This window comes from Oncorhynchus keta, chromosome 15, assembly GCF_023373465.1.
Source record: "Oncorhynchus keta strain PuntledgeMale-10-30-2019 chromosome 15, Oket_V2, whole genome shotgun sequence".
In the NCBI taxonomy this organism is placed as follows: Eukaryota; Metazoa; Chordata; class Actinopteri; order Salmoniformes; family Salmonidae; genus Oncorhynchus; species Oncorhynchus keta.
Window position 1 is genome coordinate 2,212,307 of NC_068435.1, and position 20,476 is coordinate 2,232,782.

Sequence of the window (20,476 nt, forward strand, 5' to 3'; positions counted from 1 at the left end):
AGACCGTATTACCACTGATTAGACCGTATTACCTCCCTACCGCTGATTAGACCGCATTACCACCCTACCGCTGATTGTGTGACCGTATTACCACCCCTACCACTGATTGTGACCGCATGTGCCTCCCTACCACACAGATTAGGACCGTTATTACCACTGATTAGACCGTGACTACCCACCTCTACCGCTGATTCTCTAGACCCGCATTACCTCCCTACCACTGATTGTGACCGTATTACCTCTCTACCACTGATTAGACCGTATTACCAATCCCTACCGCCTGATTAGACCAGTGATTACCTTCAACCCTACCACTGATTAGACCGTATTACCACCCTCACCGCTTTTTCGATTAGACCGTGACTACCACCCTACCGCCAGACCAGACCGCATTACCTCCCTACCCCGCTCGATTAGACCGCATTACCTCCCCTACCGCTGATTCAGGACCGTGATTACCTCCCCTACCGCTGATTAGACCGTATTCACCACCTACCACTGATTGGGCCGTATTACCGCATGATTAGACCGAAGATACCACCCTACCGCCTTCGATTAGACCGTAGATTACCACCCTACCCACTGATTAGACCGTATTACCGCTGATTGTGGACCTGATACTAATGCCACCCTACCGGCTGGTTAACAGACCGCATTACCACCCTACCACTGATCGTTAGACCGCACTACCTCCTACCACTGATTGTTAGACCGTTACTACCACCCTACCGCCGTCTCTAGGACCGTATTACCACCCTACCACTGATTAGACCAGTATTACCGCCCTACCACTGATTAGACCGTATTACCACCCTACCACTGATTAGACCGTATTACCTCCCTACCACTGGATTAGACCGTGATACCACCCCTACCGCTGTTATGAGGACCAGCAGAGCTTTCACCCTCACCCTACCACCGATTGTGAAGACCGTAGACTACCAACCCTACCGCTGATTAGACCGTGGCATTACCACCCTACCGCTGACTAGACCGTACTACCTCCCTACCACTGATTAGACCGTATTACCTCACCCTACCGCTGATTCTCAGACCGTATTACCCTCCCTACCGCCTGATTAGACCGTATTACCTCCCCTACCGCTGATTAGACCGTATTACCACTGATTAAGACCGCTATTACCCTCCCTACCGCTGATTAGACCGTGTTACCACCGATTAGGACCGCATTACTCTCCCTACCGCTGATCAGACCGTATTACCGTACCCTACCACTGATTAGACCGCCATTACCTCCTACCGCTGACTAGGACCAGCATTACCTCCCTACCGCTGATTAGACCGTATTACCTCCCCTACCGACCTTGATTAGGACCGCATTACCACTGATTAGACCGTATTACCTCCCTCTACCGCTGATTAGACCGCATTACCTCCATTGCACCCACTCCCTCTTGATTGCGCACCGTATTACCACCCTACCACTGATCTTGGACCATTATTACCTCCTACCAACTGATTAGACCGTATCATCCTCCCTACCACTGACTTGTGACCATATTACCGCCCTACCGCCTGACTGGGCCGTGTTTCCGCCTCCCTACCACTGATTAGACCGCATTACCAGACCTCACCACTGATTAGGACCGTATTACCACCCTTTTACTTTTTTCACTGGGCAATTACCGATCAGACCATTACCAAACCCTACCACTGATTAGACCGTATTACCACCCTACCGCTGATTAGACCGTATTACCTCCCTACCGCTGATTAGACCGTGGATTACCACCCTACCACTGATTGGACCGTGATTACCACCTACCACGATTGACTTAGACCGTACTACCACTGATTAGACCGTATTACCACCCTACACTAGCATTGTTACCCAGATAGCCTATTGCCACCCTACCACTGATTAGACCGTATTACCACCCTACCACTGGGACTAGACCGTATTACCTCCCTACCACTGGGATTGGGCCGCATTGCCACCCTACCGCTGATTAGACCATATTACTGCTACCGCTCAGCATGATTAGAACCGTTATTACCACTCCTACCACTGATTGAGACCGTATTACCACCCTACCACCGATTAGACCGTATTACCACCCTACCGCTGATTAGACCGCATTACCACCCTACCGACTGATTGAGCCAGCATACCTCCTACCGCTGATTAGACCGTATGACCTCCCTACCACTGATTAGACCGTATTACCTCCCTACCACTGATTAGACCGTATTACCTCCCTACCACTGATTAGACCATATTTACCTCCCTCACCGCCTGATTAGACCGTATTACCACCCCCACTGATTAGACCGCATTACCCCCTACCACTGATTAGACCGTATTACCTCCCTTCTGCTGATTAGACCATATTACCACCCTACACACTGATTAGAGCTGATTACCTACCCTACCGCTGATTAGATCAGTATTACCTCCTACCACTGATTAGACCGTATCACCTCCTACCACTGATTAGACCGTATTACCTCCCTACCACTGATTAGACCGTATTACCTCCCTACCACTGATTAGGACCATCATTACCTCCCTACTACCGCTGATTAGACCGTATTACCGCTGTGATTAGACCGTATTACTGCCCTCTACCCGCCTGACTTAGACCGTGTGATTACCACCCCTACCACTGATTAGACCAGTATTACCGGGCCGACTATGAACCGGGATTACCTCCCTACCGCTGATTGAGACCGTAGTTACCACCCTACCACTGATTAGACCGTGATACCACCCTACCACTGATTAGACCGTAGACCTCCCACCACTGATTAGAACCTGAGTACCGCCCTACCACTGATTAGACCGTATTACCTCCCTACCGCTTGACTAGACCGTATCCTCCCTACCGCTGATTAGACCGTACTACCTCCCTACCACTGATTAGACCGTATTACCTCCCCACTGATTAGACCGTATTACCACCCTACCACCTGATTAGACCATACCTCCCTACCAACTGATTTAGGACCGCATTACCTCCTACCGCTGATTAGACCGCAGCCGTATTCACAGGCTGATTAGACCAGATAGATTACCTCCCTACCACTGATTAGACCAGTATTACCCTCCCTACCAGCTGATTAGACCGTATTACCCTCCCTACCTGATTAGACCGTATTACCTCCCTACCACTGATTAGACCGTATCCACCACTACCACTGACCCAGACCGTATTACCTCCCTACCACCTGCTGATTAGACCGTGACACGCTGATTAGACCGTATTACCCACCCTACCCGCTGATTAGACCGTATTACCCTCCCTACCACTGATTAGACCGTATTACCTCTCCTACCACTGATTAGATCCGCTACCACCAACTTCTACCACTGATTGTGACCGTATTACCTCCCTACCACTGATTAGACCGTGCATTACCTCCCTACCACTGATTAGACCGCATTACCACCCTACCACTGATTAGACCGCATTACCTCCCTACCACTGATTAGACCGTATTACCTCCCTACCGCTGATTAGACCATTATTACCACCCTACCACTGATTAGACCGTGTCTGAGCCGATTGAGCAGTGACCACCTCTACCACTGATTAGACCGTATTCACCTAACCTCACCACTGACTGCGAGACCGTATTACCACCCTACCACTGATTGAGACCGTACTACCACCCCACCACTGATTAGACCGTATTACCACCGATTAGAATCCATTACCGCCCTGATTAGACGACCGCTATTACCACCCTACCCGCTGATTAGACCGTATGCTACCACCTACCGCTGATTGAGACCGTATTACCTCCCTACCACTGATTAGACCGTATTCCGCCCACCCTTAGCCCGTCTCCGATCCTGAGTTGCCGTATTACCACCCTACCACTGATTAGACCGTATTACCTCCCTACCACTGTGATTACACCGCATTACCACCCCACCACTGGATTAGACCAGTATTACCACCCTACCGCTGATTAGGGACCGTATTCACCTGCCCTACCACCTGCACTTGCACGATGGACCAGTACTACCACCCTACCACTGATTAGACCGTGTACACACCCTACCGCTGGGATTGGACCGTACACCACCCTACCACTGATTAGACCGTATTACCACCTCTACCACTGTATTAGGATCCGGTACTTACCACCCTACCACTGATTAGAACCGTATTACCACCCTACCACTGGATTAGACCGCATACTACCCTACCACTGATTAGACCGTGTGTGCCAATCCCTACCGTCTGACTAGACCGTATTACCACCCTACGCTGATTAGACTAGAGTACCACCCATCACACTGATTGAGACCGTATACCTCCCTACCTGATTAGACCGTTATTACCACTGATTAGACCGCATTACCTCCCTGCACGCGATTGAGACCGTATTACCACCCTACCACTGATTAGACGTATTACCACCCTACCACTGATTAGACCGCATACCTCCCTACCGCTGGGGATTGTTACCACCCTAACTGATGACCGTGATACCACCCTACCGCTGATTAGACCGCATACCACCCTACCACTGATTAGACCGCATTACCTCCCTACCACTGACAGACTGCATTACCTACCCTACCGCTGATTAGACCGTATTACCGCCCTACCACTGATTAGACCGTATTACCACCCTACCACTGATTAGGACCGTGTTAGCCGCTGATTGGAGACCGCATACCTCCCTACCGCTGATTAGACCGTATTACCACCCTACCACTGATAGGACCGCATTACCTCCTACCGCTGATTAGACCGTATTACCACCCTACCACTGATTAGACCGATTACCACTAGACTGATTAGACGCGTACTCCTACCACCTGACTGGACCGTATTACCACCCTACCACTGCATTAGACCGTCCACTACCACTGATTAGACCGTATTACCACCCCTACCGCTGATTGGACCAGACCACCCCTACCACTGATTAGACCGTATTACCTCCCTACCACTGATTGGTAGCCGTATTACCACCCTACCGCTGTTTAGACCAGACACTACCTCTAACACTGACCAGACCGATGACCACCTACCACTGATTGTGACCCGCATTACCACCCCATACTCGCTTGACCAGACCGTATTACCACCCTACCACTGGGATTGCAGGACCTGTTAGACAGTACCACCCTACCCGCTGAGCCAGACCGTATTACCACCCTACCACTGATTAGACCGTATTACCACCCTACCGCTGATTAGACCGTATTACCACCCTACCGCTGATTAGACGCATTACCTCCCTACCACTGATTAGACCGTGATACCATCCTACCACTGATATGGACCGCATTACCTCCTACCGCTGATTAGACCGGTATTACCTCCCTACCGCTGATTAGACCGTTGTTACCACTGATTAGACCGTATTACCTCCCTACCGCTGATTAGACCGTATTACTTCACATGATTAGACCGTATTACCTCCCCTACCGCTGATTGAGACCGTATACCTACCCTACCACTGATTAGACCGTATTACCTCCTACCGCTGATTAGACCGTATTACCCCCCTACCGCCTGATTAGTACGCGTATTACCTCCCTACCACTGACTAGATAGTATTACCACCTCTGATTAGACCGTATTACCTCCCTACCGCCAGATTAGACCGCATTACCTCCATACCACTGATTAGACCGTATTACCGATTCCTACCACTGCACTACGGACCGTATTACCTCCCTACCACTGATTAGACCAGTATTACCTCCCTACCACTGATTAGACCATGTTACCACCCTACCGGCTGATTAGACCGTATTACCTCCCTACCACTGATTAGTGACGTATTACCACCCTACCTCACTGGGATTAGACCAGCATTACCACCCTACCACTGATTGGGCCATGTATTACTCACCTACCACTAGATGTAACCACTACCACTGTAGACTATTACCAATTCCCTACCACCTGATTAGGACCGTATTACCTCCCTACCGACTGATTAGACCGTATTACCACCCTACCACTGATTAGACCGTATTACCACCCTCACCACTGATTAGACCGCATTACCACTGATTAGACCATTATTACCACCCTACCGCTGATTAGACCGTATTACCACCCTACCACTGATTAGACCGTATTACCACCCTACCACTGATTGGGCCGTATTACCTCCCTACCACTGATTAGACCGTATTACCACCCTACCACTGATTAGGCCGTGTGCCACCACCTAGCTGATTAGACCGTATTACCACCCTACCACTGATTAGACCGTATTACCACCCTACCACTGATTAGACCGTATTACCACCCTACCACTGATTAGACATTGTTACCACCCTACCGCTGATTAGACCGTATTACCACCCTACCACTGATTAGACCGTATTACCTCCCTACCGCTGATTAGACCGTATTACCTCCCTACCACTGATTAGACCGTACCTCCCTACCACTGATTAGACCGTATTACCTCCCTACCACTGATTAGACCATATTACCTCCCTACCGCTGATTAGACCGTATTACCACCCTACCACTGATTGGGCCGTGTACCTCCCTACCACTGATTAGACCGTATTACCTCCCTACCGCTGATTGGGCCGTTATTACCACCCCTACCACTGATTAGACCGTATTACCACCCTACACTGATTAGACCGTATTACCTCCCTACCACTGATTAGACCGTATTACCTCCCTACCACTGATTAGACCGTATTACCTCCCTACCACTGATTAGACCGTATTACCTCCTACCACTGATTAGACATTTACTTGCTCCTACCGCTGATTAGACCGTATTCACCCCTGATTGACCGTGTTACTACCCTACCGCTGATTAGACCGTGTTACCACCCTACCACTGATTAGACCGTATTACCGCTGATTAGACCGTATTACCTCCCTACCGCTGATTGGACCGTTATTACCACCCCTACCACTGATTGGGCATATTACCACCCTACCACTGATTAGACCATATTACCTCCTACCACTGATTGGGCCGTATTACCTCCCTACCACTGATTAGACCGTATTACCTCCCTACCGCTGATTAGACCGTATTACCTCCCCTACCGCTGATTAGACCGTATGCCCTCCCTACCACTGATTAGACCGTATTACCTCCTACCACTGATTAGACCGTATTACCACCCCTGCCACTGATTGGACCGTATTACCTCCTACCACTGATTAGACCGTATTACCTCCCTACCGCTGATTAGACCGTTATTACCGCTGATTAGGCCGTATTACCTCCTACCACTGATTAGGACCGTATTACCTCCCCTACACAGCTGATTAGACCGTAGATACCTCCTACCACTGATTAGGACTGTATTACCTCCCTACCACTGATTAGACCGTATTACCACCCTACTGATTAGACCGTATTACCTCCCTACCGCTGATTAGACCGTATTACCGCTGATTAGACCGTATTACCACCCTACCGCTGATTAGACCGTATTACCTCCTACCACTGATTAGACCGTATTACCTCCCTACCACTGATTAGACCGTATTACCACCCTACCACTGATTAGACCGTATTACCTCCCTACCACTGATTAGACCGTATTACCTCCCTACCACTGATTAGACCGTATTACCACCCTACCACTGATTAGACCGTATACCTCCTACCACTGATTAGACCGTATTACCTCCCTACCGCTGATTAGACCGTGTTACCACCCTACCACTGATTAGACCGTATTACCACCCTACCACTGATTAGACCGTATTACCACCCTACCACTGATTAGACCGTATACCACCCTACCACTGATTAGGCCGTGTACCACCCCTACCACTGATTAGACCGTATACCACTGATTAGGACTGTTACCGCTGATTGGACCGTATACCACCCTACCGCTGATTAGACCGTATTTACCACCCTACCGCTGATTAGACCGTATTACCACCCTACCACTGATTAGACCGTATTACCACCCTACCACTGATTAGACCGTATTACCACCCTACCACTGATTAGACCGTATTACTCTCCCTACCACTGATTAGACCGTATACCACCTACCGCTGATTAGACCGTATTACCACCCTACCGCTGATTAGACCGTATACCTCCCTACCACTGATTAGACCGTATTACCACCCTACCACTGATTAGACCGTATTACCACCCTACCGCTGATTAGACCGTATTACCACCCTACCACTGATTAGACCGTATTACCACCCTACCACTGATTAGACCGTATTACCACCCTACCACTGATTAGACCGTATTACCACCCTACCACTGATTAGACCGTATTACCACCCTACCGCTGATTAGACCGTATTACCACCCTACCGCTGTTTAGACCCGTATTACCACCCTACCGCTGTTTAGACCGTGTACCACCATACCACTGATTAGACCGTATTACCACCCTACCACTGATTAGACCGTATTACCACTGATTAGACCGTATTACCTCCCTACCGCTGATTAGACCGTATTACCCCCTACCGCTGATTAGACCGTATTACCACCCTACCACTGATTAGACCGTATTACCTCCCTACCACTGATTAGACCGTATTACCACTGATTAGACCGTATTACCACCCTACCGCTGATTAGACCGTGTTACCTCCTACCACTGATTAGACCGTATTACCTCCTACCACTGATTAGACCGTATTACCACCCTACCGCTGATTAGACCGTATTACCACCCTACCACTGATTAGACCGTATTACCACCCTACCGCTGATTAGACCGTATTACCACCCTACCGCTGATTAGACCGTATTACCTCCCTACCGCTGATTAGACCGTATTACCTCCCTACCGCTGATTAGACCGTATTACCTCCCCTACCGCTGATTAGACCGTATTACCACCCTACCACTGATTAGACCGTATTACCGCTGATTAGACCGTATACCACCCTACCGCTGATTAGACCGTGATACCACCCTACCACTGATTAGACCGTGTGCCGCTGATTAGACCGTGTGCCACCCTACCGCTGATTAGACCGTGGCCACCCTACCGCTGATTAGACCGTATTACCTCCCTACCACTGATTAGACCGTATTACCACCCTACCGCTGTTTAGACCGTATTACCACCACTGATTAGACCGTATTACCACCTACCACTGATTAGACCGTATTACCACCCTACTACTGATTAGACCGTATTACCTCCCTACCACTGATTAGACCGTATTACCACCCTACCGCTGTTTAGACCGTATTACCACCCTACCACTGATTAGACCGTATTACCACCCTACCGCTGATTAGACCGTATTACCACCCTACCGCTGATTAGACCGTATACCTCCCTACCACTGATTAGACCGTATTACCACCCTACCGCTGATTAGACCGTATTACCTCCCTACCGCTGATTAGACCGTATTACCTCCCTACCGCTGATTAGACCGTATTGATTAGACCGTGTTACCTCCCTACCGCTGATTAGACCGTATTACCACTGATTAGACCGTATACCTCCCTACCGCTGATTAGACCGTATTACCACCCTACCACTGATTAGACCGTATTACCTCCCTACCACTGATTAGACCATATTACCTCCCTACCGCTGATTAGACCGTATTACCTCCCTACCACTGATTAGACCGTATTGCCACTGATTAGACCGTATTACCACCCTACCGCTGATTAGACCGTATTACCTCCATACCACTGATTAGACCGTATTACCACCCTACCACTGATTAGACCGTATTACCTCCCTACCACTGATTAGACCGTATTACCTCCTACCACTGATTAGACCATATTACCACCCTACCGCTGATTAGACCGTATTACCTCCCTACCACTGATTAGACCGTATTACCACCCTACCACTGATTAGACCGTATTACCACCCTACCACTGATTAGACCGTATTACCACCCTACCACTGATTAGACCGTATTACCACCCTACACTGATTAGACCGTATTACCACTGATTAGACCGTATTACCACCCTACCGCTGATTAGACCATTACCACCCTACCACTGATTAGACCGTATTACCACCCTACCACTGATTAGACCGTATTACCTCCCTACCACTGATTAGACCGTATTACCACCCTACCACTGATTAGACCGTATTACCACCCTACCACTGATTAGACCGTTACCACCCTACCACTGATTAGACCGTATTACCACCCTACCACTGATTAGACCGTATTACCACCCTACCGCTGATTAGACCGTATTACCACCCTACCACTGATTAGACCGTATTACCTCCCTACCGCTGATTAGACCGTATTACCTCCCTACCACTGATTAGACCGTATTACCTCCCTACCACTGATTAGACCGTACCTCCCTACCACTGATTAGACCATATTACTCCCTACCGCTGATTAGACCGTATTACCACCCTACCACTGATTAGACCGTATTACCTCCCTACCACTGATTAGACCGTATTACCTCCCTACCGCTGATTAGACCGTATTACCACCCTACCACTGATTAGACCGTGTACCACCTACCGCTGATTAGACCGTATTACCTCCCTACCACTGATTAGACCGTATTACCTCCCTACCACTGATTAGACCGTATTACCTCCTACCACTGATTAGACCATTACCTCCCTACCACTGATTAGACCGTATTACCTCCCTACCACTGATTAGACCGTATTACCGCTGATTAGACCCTACCCTACCGCTGATTAGACCGTATTACCACCCTACCACTGATTAGACCGTATTACCGCTGATTAGACCGTATTACCTCCCTACCGCTGATTAGACCGTATTACCACCCTACCACTGATTAGACCGTATTACCACCCTACCACTGATTAGACCGTATTACCTCCCTACCACTGATTAGACCGTATTACCTCCCTACCACTGATTAGACCATATTACCTCCCTACCGCTGATTAGACCGTATTACCTCCTACCGCTGATTAGACCGTATTACCTCCCTACCACTGATTAGACCGTATACCTCCCTACCACTGATTAGACCGTATTACCACCCTACCACTGATTAGACCGTATTACCTCCCTACCACTGATTAGACCGTATTACCTCCTACCGCTGATTAGACCGTATTACCGCTGATTAGACCGTATTACCTCCCTACCACTGATTAGACCGTATTACCTCCCTACCACTGATTAGACCGTATTACCACCCTACCACTGATTAGACCGTATTACCACCCTACCACTGATTAGACCGTATTACCACCCTACCACTGATTAGACCGTATTACCTCCCTACCGCTGATTAGACCGTATTACCGCTGATTAGACCGTATTACCACCCTACCACTGATTAGACCGTATTACCTCCCTACCACTGATTAGACCGTATTACCTCCCTACCACTGATTAGACCGTATTACCACCCTACCACTGATTAGACCGTATTACCTCCCTACCACTGATTAGACCGTATTACCTCCCTACCACTGATTAGACCGTGTTACCACCCTACCACTGATTAGACCGTATTACCTCCCTACCACTGATTAGACCGTATTACCTCCCTACCCGTATTACCGCTGATTAGACCGTATTACCACCCTACCACTGATTAGACCGCATACCACCCTACCACTGATTAGACCGTATTACCACCCTACCACTGATTAGACCGTATTACCACCCTACCACTGATTAGACCGTATTACCACTGATTAGACCGTACCGCTGATTAGACTGTATTACCACCCTACCGCTGATTAGACCGTATTACCACCCTACCGCTGATTAGACCGTATTACCACCCTACCACTGATTAGACCGTATTACCACCCTACCACTGATTAGACCGTGATTACCACCCTACCACTGATTAGACCGTATTACCTCCCTACCACTGATTAGACCGTATTACCACCCTACCACTGATTAGACCGTATACCACCCTACCACTGATTAGACCGTATTACCTCCCTACCACTGATTAGACCGTATTACCACCCTACCGCTGATTAGACCGTATTACTACCCTACCGCTGATTAGACCGTATTACCACCCTACCGCTGATTAGACCGTATTACCTCCCTACCACTGATTAGACCGTATTACCTCCCTACCACTGATTAGACCGTATTACCTCCCTACCGCTGATTAGACCGTATTACCACCCTACCACTGATTAGACCGTATTACCTCCCTACCACTGATTAGACCGTATTACCACCCTACCACTGATTAGACAGTATTACCACCCTACCACTGATTAGACCGTATTACCACCTACCACTGATTAGACCGTATTACCACCCTACCACTGATTAGACCGTTATTACCTCCCTACTGCTGATTAGACCGTATTACCACCCTACCACTGATTAGACCGTATTACCTCCCTACCACTGATTAGACCGTATTACCACCCTACCACTGATTAGACCGTATTACCACCCTACCACTGATTAGACCGTATTACCTCCCTACCGCTGATTAGACCGTATTACCACTGATTAGACCGTATTACCTCCCTACTGCTGATTAGACCGTATTACCACCCTACCACTGATTAGACCGTATTACCACCCTACCACTGATTAGACCGTATTACCTCCCTACCTGATTAGACCGTACCGCTGATTAGACCGTATTACCACCCTACCACTGATTAGACCGTATTACCTCCCTACCACTGATTAGACCGTATTACCTCCTACCACTGATTAGACCGTATTACCACCCTACCGCTGATTAGACCGTATTACCACCCTACCACTGATTAGACCGTATTACCTCCCTACCACTGATTAGACCGTTTACCTCCCTACCACTGATTAGACCGTATTACCACCCTACCACTGATTAGACCGTATTACCACCCTACCACTGATTAGACCGTATTACCACCCTACCACTGATTAGACCGTATTACCACCCTACCACTGATTAGACCGCCACCCCTACCACTGATTAGACCACCACCCTACCACTGATTAGACCGACCCTACCACTGATTAGACCGTATTACCACCCTACCACTGATTAGACCGTATTACCACCCTACCACTGATTAGACCACCCTACCGCTGATTAGACCTCCTCCCTACCACTGATTAGACCGTATTACCACCCTACCACTGATTAGACCGTATTACCACCCTACCACTGATTAGACCGTATTACCGCTGATTAGACCGTATTACCACCCTACCACTGATTAGACCGTATTACCACTGATTAGACCGTATTACCTCCCTACCACTGATTAGACCGTATTACCTCCCTACCGCTGATTAGAGCGTATTACCTCCCTACCACTGATTAGACCGTATTACCACCCTACCACTGATTAGACCGTATCACCTCCCTACCACTGATTAGACCGTATTACCACCCTACCGCCGATTAGACCGTATTACCACTGATTAGACCGTATTACCACCCTACCACTGATCAGACCGTATTACCACCCTACCGCTGATTAGGTCGTATTACCACCCTACCACTGATTAGACCGTATTACCACCCTACCGCTGATTAGACCGTATTACCTCCCTACCACTGATTAGACCGTATTACCACCCTACCACTGATTAGACCGTATTACCTCCTACCACTGATTAGACCGTATTACCACCCCTACCACTGATTAGACCGTATTACCGATGATTAGACCGTATTACCTCCCTACCGCTGATTAGACCGTATTACCGATGATTAGACCGTATTACCTCCCTACCACTGATTAGACCGTATTACCTCCCTACCACTGATTAGACCGTATTACCACTGATTAGACCGTATTACCTCCCTACCGCTGATTAGACCGTATTACCGATGATTAGACCGTATACCTCCCTTCCGCTGATTAGACCGTATTACCACCCTACCACTGATTAGACCGTATTACCACCCTACCACTGATTAGACCGTATTACCACCCTACCACTGATTAGACCGTATTACCACCCTACCACTGATTAGACCGTATTACCACCCTACCGCTGATTAGACCGTATTACCACCCTACCACTGATTAGACCGTATTACCACCCTACCACTGATTAGACCGTATTACCTCCCTACCGCTGTTTAGAGCCGTATTACCTCCCTACCACTGATTAGACCGTATTACCTCCCTACCACTGATTAGACCGTATTACCACCCTACCACTGATTAGACCGTATTACCACCCTACCACTGATTAGACCGTATTACCTCCCTACCGCTGTTTAGACCGTATTACCACCCTACCGCTGTTTAGACCGTATTACCACCATACCACTGATTAGACCGTATTACCACCCTACCGCTGTTTGGGCCGTATTACCACCATACCGCTGATTAGACCGTATTACCTCCCTACCGCTGATTAGACCATATTACCACCCTACCGCTGATTAGACCGTATTACCACCCTACCACTGATTAGACCGTATTACCACCCTACCACTGATTAGACCGTATTACCTCCTACCACTGATTAGACCGTATTACCTCCCTACCACTGATTAGACCGTATTACCACCCTACCGCTGTTTAGACCGTATTACCGCTGATTAGACCGTATTACCACCCTACCACTGTTTAGACCGTATTACCACCCTACCGCTGATTAGACCGTATTACCACCCTACCACTGTTTAGACCGTATTACCACCCTACCGCTGTTTAGACCGTATTACCACCCTACCGCTGTTTAGACCGTATTACCACCCTACCGCTGTTTAGACCGTATTACCACCCTACCGCTGATTAGACCGTATTACCACCCTACCGCTGATTAGACCGTATTACCACCCTACCACTGTTTAGACCGTATTACCACCCTACCACTGTTTAGACCGTATTACCACCCTACCACTGTTTAGACCGTATTACCACCCTACCGCTGTTTAGACCGTATTACCACCCTACCGCTGTTTAGACCGTATTATCACCCTACCGCTGTTTAGACCGTGTTACCACCCTACCACTGTTTAGACCGTATTACCACCCTACCACTGTTTAGACCGTATTACCACCCTACCGCTGTTTAGACCGTATTACCACCCTACCACTGATTAGACCGTATTACCACCCTACCGCTGTTTAGACCGTATTACCACCCCTACCACTGTTTAGACCGTATTACCACCCTACCGCTGATTAGACCGTATTACCACCCTACCACTGATTAGACCGTATTACCACCCTACCACTGATTAGACCGTATTACCACCCTACCACTGATTAGACCGTATTACCTCCCTACCACTGATTAGACCGTATTACCTCCCTACCACTGATTAGACCGTATTACCACCCTACCACTGATTAGACCGTATTACCTCCCTACCACTGATTAGACCGTATTACCTCCTACCACTGATTAGACCGTATTACCACCCTACCGCTGATTAGACCGTATTACCACCCTACCGCTGTTTAGACCGTATTACCACCCTACCACTGATTAGACCGTATTACCACTGATTAGACCGTATTACCACCCTACCACTGATTAGACCGTATTACCACCCTACCACTGATTAGACCGTATTACCTCCCTACCACTGATTAGACCGTATTACCACCCTACCGCTGATTAGACCGTATTACCGCTGATTAGACCGTATTACCACCCTACCACTGATTAGACCGTATTACCACTGATTAGACCGTATTACCTCCCTACCACTGATTAGACCGTATTACCTCCCTACCACTGATTAGACCGTATTACCTCCCTACCACTGATTAGACCGTATTACCACCCTACCACTGATTAGACCGTATTACCACCCTACCACTGATTAGACCGTATTACCTCCCTACCACTGATTAGACCGTATTACCACCCTACCACTGATTAGACCGTATTACCACCCTACCACTGATTAGACCGTATTACCACTGATTAGACCGTATTACCTCCCTACCACTGATTAGACCGTATTACCTCCCTACCGCTGATTAGACCGTATTACCACCCTACCGCTGTTTAGACCGTATTACCACCCTACCGCTGATTAGACCGTATTACCACTGATTAGACCGTATTACCACCCTACCACTGATTAGACCGTATTACCACCCTACCACTGATTAGACCGTATTACCACCCTACCGCTGATTAGACCGTATTACCACTGATTAGACCGTATTACCACCCTACCACTGATTAGACCGTATTACCACCCTACCGCTGATTAGACCGTATTACCACTGATTAGACCGTATTACCACCCTACCGCTGATTAGACCGTATTACCGCTGATTAGACCGTATTACCACCCTACCACTGATTAGACCGTATTACCACCCTACCGCTGATTAGACCGTATTACCGCTGATTAGACCGTATTACCGCTGATTAGACCGTATTACCTCCCTACCACTGATTAGACCGTATTACCTCCCTACCACTGATTAGACCGTGTACCACCCTACCACTGATTAGACCGTATTACCACCCTACCGCTGATTAGACCGTATTACCACTGATTAGACCGTATTACCTCCCTACCACTGATTAGACCGTATTACCTCCCTACCACTGATTAGACCATATTACCTCCCTACCACTGATTAGACCGTATTACCTCCCTACCGCTGATTAGACCGTATTACTACCCTACCACTGATTAGACCGTATTACCACCCTACCACTGATTAGACCGTATTACCTCCCTACCACTGATTAGACCGTATTACCCCCTACCACTGATTAGACCGTATTACCACCCTACCACTGATTAGACCGTATTACCACTGATTAGACCGTATTACCTCCCTACCACTGATTAGACCGTATTACCACCCTACCACTGATTAGACCGTATTACCACTGATTAGACCATATTACCACCCTACCGCTGATTAGACCGTATTACCTCCCTACCACTGATTAGACCGTATTACCACCACTGATTAGACCTATTACCACCCTGATTAGACCGTATTACCACTGATTAGACCGTACCCTCCCTACCGCTGATTAGACCGTATTACCACTGATTAGACCGTATTACCACCCTACCACTGATTAGACCGTATTACCACCACTACCACTACCACTGATTAGACCGTATTACCACCCTACCACTGATTAGACCGTATTACCACCCTACCACTGATTAGACCGTATTACCACCCTACCGCTGATTAGACCGTATTACCACCCTACCACTGATTAGACCGTATTACCGCCCTACCACTGATTAGACCGTATTACCACCCTACCACTGCTGATTAGACCGTATTACCATTAGACCGTATTACCACCCTACCACTGATTAGACCGTATTACCACCCTACCACTGATTAGACCGTGACTGATTAGGCCGTATTACCACCCTACCACTGATTAGACCGTATTACCACCCTACCACTGATTAGACCGTATTACCGCTGATTAGACCGTATTACTGCGAACCGTCGCCCCCAGTCTGAGGTCCTGAGCGCTTTGGAGCTGGTTTTCATCAAGGATCTCTCTGTACATTGCTCTGTTCATCTTTCCCTTGATCCTGACTAGTCTCCCAGTCCCCGCCTCTGAAAAACACAACCACAGCATGATGCTCCCACCACCATGCTTCACCGAAGGGAAGGTACCAGGTTTCCTCCAGACGTGACGCGTGACATTCAGGGCAAAGAGTTCAATCTTGGTTTCATCAGACCAGAGAATCTTGTATCTCATGGTCTGAGAGTCCCTTTTAGGTGCCTTTTGGCAAACTCCAAGTGGACTGTCATGTGCCTTTTACTGAAGAGCGGCTTCCATCTGGCCACTCTATCATAAATGCCTGGTTGGTGGAGTGCTGCAGAGATGGTTGTCCTTGTCTTTTTTATTTTGAATACTTAGCAAAAATGTCTAAAAACCAGTTCTTGCTTTGTCATTATGGGGTATTGTGTGTAGATTGATGAGGACGTAAAAATATATATACATTTTATAATAGGGCTGTAACATAACTAAATGCGGAAAAAGTCAAGGGGTCTGAATACTTTCCATTACATTTACATTTACATTTAAGTCATTTAGCAGACGCTCTTATCCAGAGCGACTTACAAATTGGTGCATTCACCTTATGACATCCAGTGGAACAGCCACTTTACAATAGTGCATCTAAATCTTTTAGGGGGGTGAGAAGGATTACTTAAGGATTACTTATCCGAATGCACTATATGAACCTGATCTGTGACAAACTCTCAAATCTACATTATGAACTTTAAACTAAAGTAACTACCTATGGAATCCTCTGTAGCTCATACAGACTGAGGTGTTACATTAAATGTGGTCCCTACCTGTGGAGTCCTCTGTAACTCATACAGACTAAGGTGTTACAATAAATGTGGTCCCTACCTGTGGAGTCCTCTGTAGCTCATACAGACTGAGGTGTTACATTAAATGTGGTCCCTACCTGTGGAGTCCTCTGTAACTCATACAGACTGAGTTCCCAGGTCTTACTGAGGGGTTGCACCCCGTTCGTCTGCACTGTCTGCGTCATAGTCCCAATCTGGAATAAAAAAAAAAACATTATCATAATTAAAATGGATCAAAAACACATCCGTCTCTCTCCCCGTCCCTCTTACAGATGCTTACTTTTGGTCAGCACTGTTTAACAAAATGTTTTGATTTCATGTGCAGAAAAGAGAAAACAGAGAAGCCTGATAAGATAGGTAAATTAGATCATCCGGGGACTGGAAAACAAAAATAACTTAAACATTGCAGTGATGTCAAATGACTGTTTTGTTGCAGATGCAAAGTTTGGTAACAGAATGACGGAACCAACAGCACAAAACTCTCATTATTTATGTTACCAAACATTGAATCTGCACTGTTCTTCAAATGTGAAATGTGATTTTGTTACATTTTCTGTGGAAATTGTTAAAAAGAGGTCAATGTACATTGAGTGCTTAGGCTTTGGCTTAGACTTGTCTTAAATGTGCCATCATTGGTTTCAGTTTGACATAACCTTTTAAAGATAAAAATCAGAGTCTCGGCATCACTCTGTTACCATGGAATTTCCCTTCGACAGCATCTGGTTTGACAGTTAGCTAGGATTCATATCTATATATAAATATATATATTTATTTATTTTGCCTCCAAAAGCACATTACATTAGCTAGCAACCCGGAGTACAATCATACCAATTAATACTTTAATCTATTTTGGGAGGCAACGGTCTTAAAAATGAATGTATTTTATATATCCAGTTGTATGTCCCTGACAGTGGAACAATGCATTATTAGCTTGCTAGCACACCATTAGCAGAGCTAGCACAGCATTAGCAGAGCTAGCACAGCATTAGCATAGCTATCAGTGCTAGCACAGCATTAGCAGAGCATTTGTCTTTGTGTTGAATTATAGCTGCTAACGTTACAGATGTGCGCATACAGAATCGCCTGGATAAAAAGCTACTATATAGCCCTGAACGTTTGATTTTTGTTTTACTTCGAATCATATCTATGCATAATGCCTATGCGCAACACGATATGTTGTTTTATGTATATTATTCTGCACTAGAAACCCCCCGCCCCCAACAGAAAGACAGGTTATCCGGCTAACTAAAGGTTAGCTACAGTAGCTACAACGGAGCCTCACCACCAATCAACGAGGCACTAATATACGATCTATTCTTCAGATGTACCATTAGCTAATTCACCCGTTTTATCGTTACTGTAGTCGTCTCGCTATGAAAGCTGAAAAAAAACGATCAAATATCACCGAAACGTGTTTTGTTTATGTACTTACATGCTGTGTTGTGGATACAGACTATGCAGCCAGCGCGTTCCCGTTCTGGCGATTTCAATATGGCGGATGTTTTTGCCGTCGCAGTGGGTTTCGGGAAATGTAGGCAAACTGGCCGACAAAAAATAATCATAAAATTTGCCTTCTCCAGCAGGCGACGTTTTTTTTCTTGTTTCCGCTCATCAAGCGATTCGTTTTTGTATGGAGGTCAATGAGAGAGCACCGAGTTTTATTGACAAAATAATGTAAGGGCTTATTTTATCAAATATACGTTTCGTTATGCTTAGGTTGTTACAAGTGTACCGATATAAGTAGGACACGTGATATCCTGGCAACTTTGAGAACAAATACTTTATATCGGAGTTTTGCCTGTTGTTCACAGCATATCCGATGTATCCTTTGCTGGAATTGTCCCAGTTGAAGCTCCAGATTGCCTTCTATTTTTTAATATATTTATTTTCATTAGCTAGGTTTCCAAATAATTTGCGACAGATATTCATACGGATATTCAAACATCTGCATAACACAATATGCACATTTTTCAATAGAGATGTTTCGATCAAACTGACTTTTGCGATAAAAGGTGGTGGGTGATTATGTAGTGCACATAAATATACATTTTAAATTCCCATGTATCAAATTAAAAATACAAATTAAATGTCATTGTTAGCTCTACTGACGGTTTGGTAACAAAAACGGCACTCTAGCCAACAGCTCTGATACAGTGCGGAGAGGCTACCTATATGATGAGGTTATTATGGATAAGAGCGATGTTATTTGTATTTGTCAAAAGGCAGCCAAGTATCGATCATCAAGACAACTTTTGCACTACTCTAACCCTGAAACCTCAACTTGCCTCTCTCGCA

At 47.0% G+C, this 20,476-nt stretch overlaps 1 protein-coding gene across 2 annotated transcripts in view; it reads right to left on the bottom strand.

The window, feature by feature from the left end:
- Positions 1-19,707, bottom strand: part of LOC118381038 (E3 ubiquitin-protein ligase RING2) — a 130,709-nt gene extending 111,002 nt beyond the window's left edge. The window contains exon 1 of one of the 2 annotated variants that reach the window (XM_052462758.1): positions 19,614-19,707. The gene's annotated coding sequence lies outside the window, so the exon portion shown is untranslated. Of the gene's footprint in view, positions 1-19,463; positions 19,483-19,613 lie in introns of those variants that run through there. The other variant, XM_052462759.1, reaches the window with a different exon arrangement.
- Between the last annotated feature and the right edge of the window lie 769 nt (positions 19,708-20,476).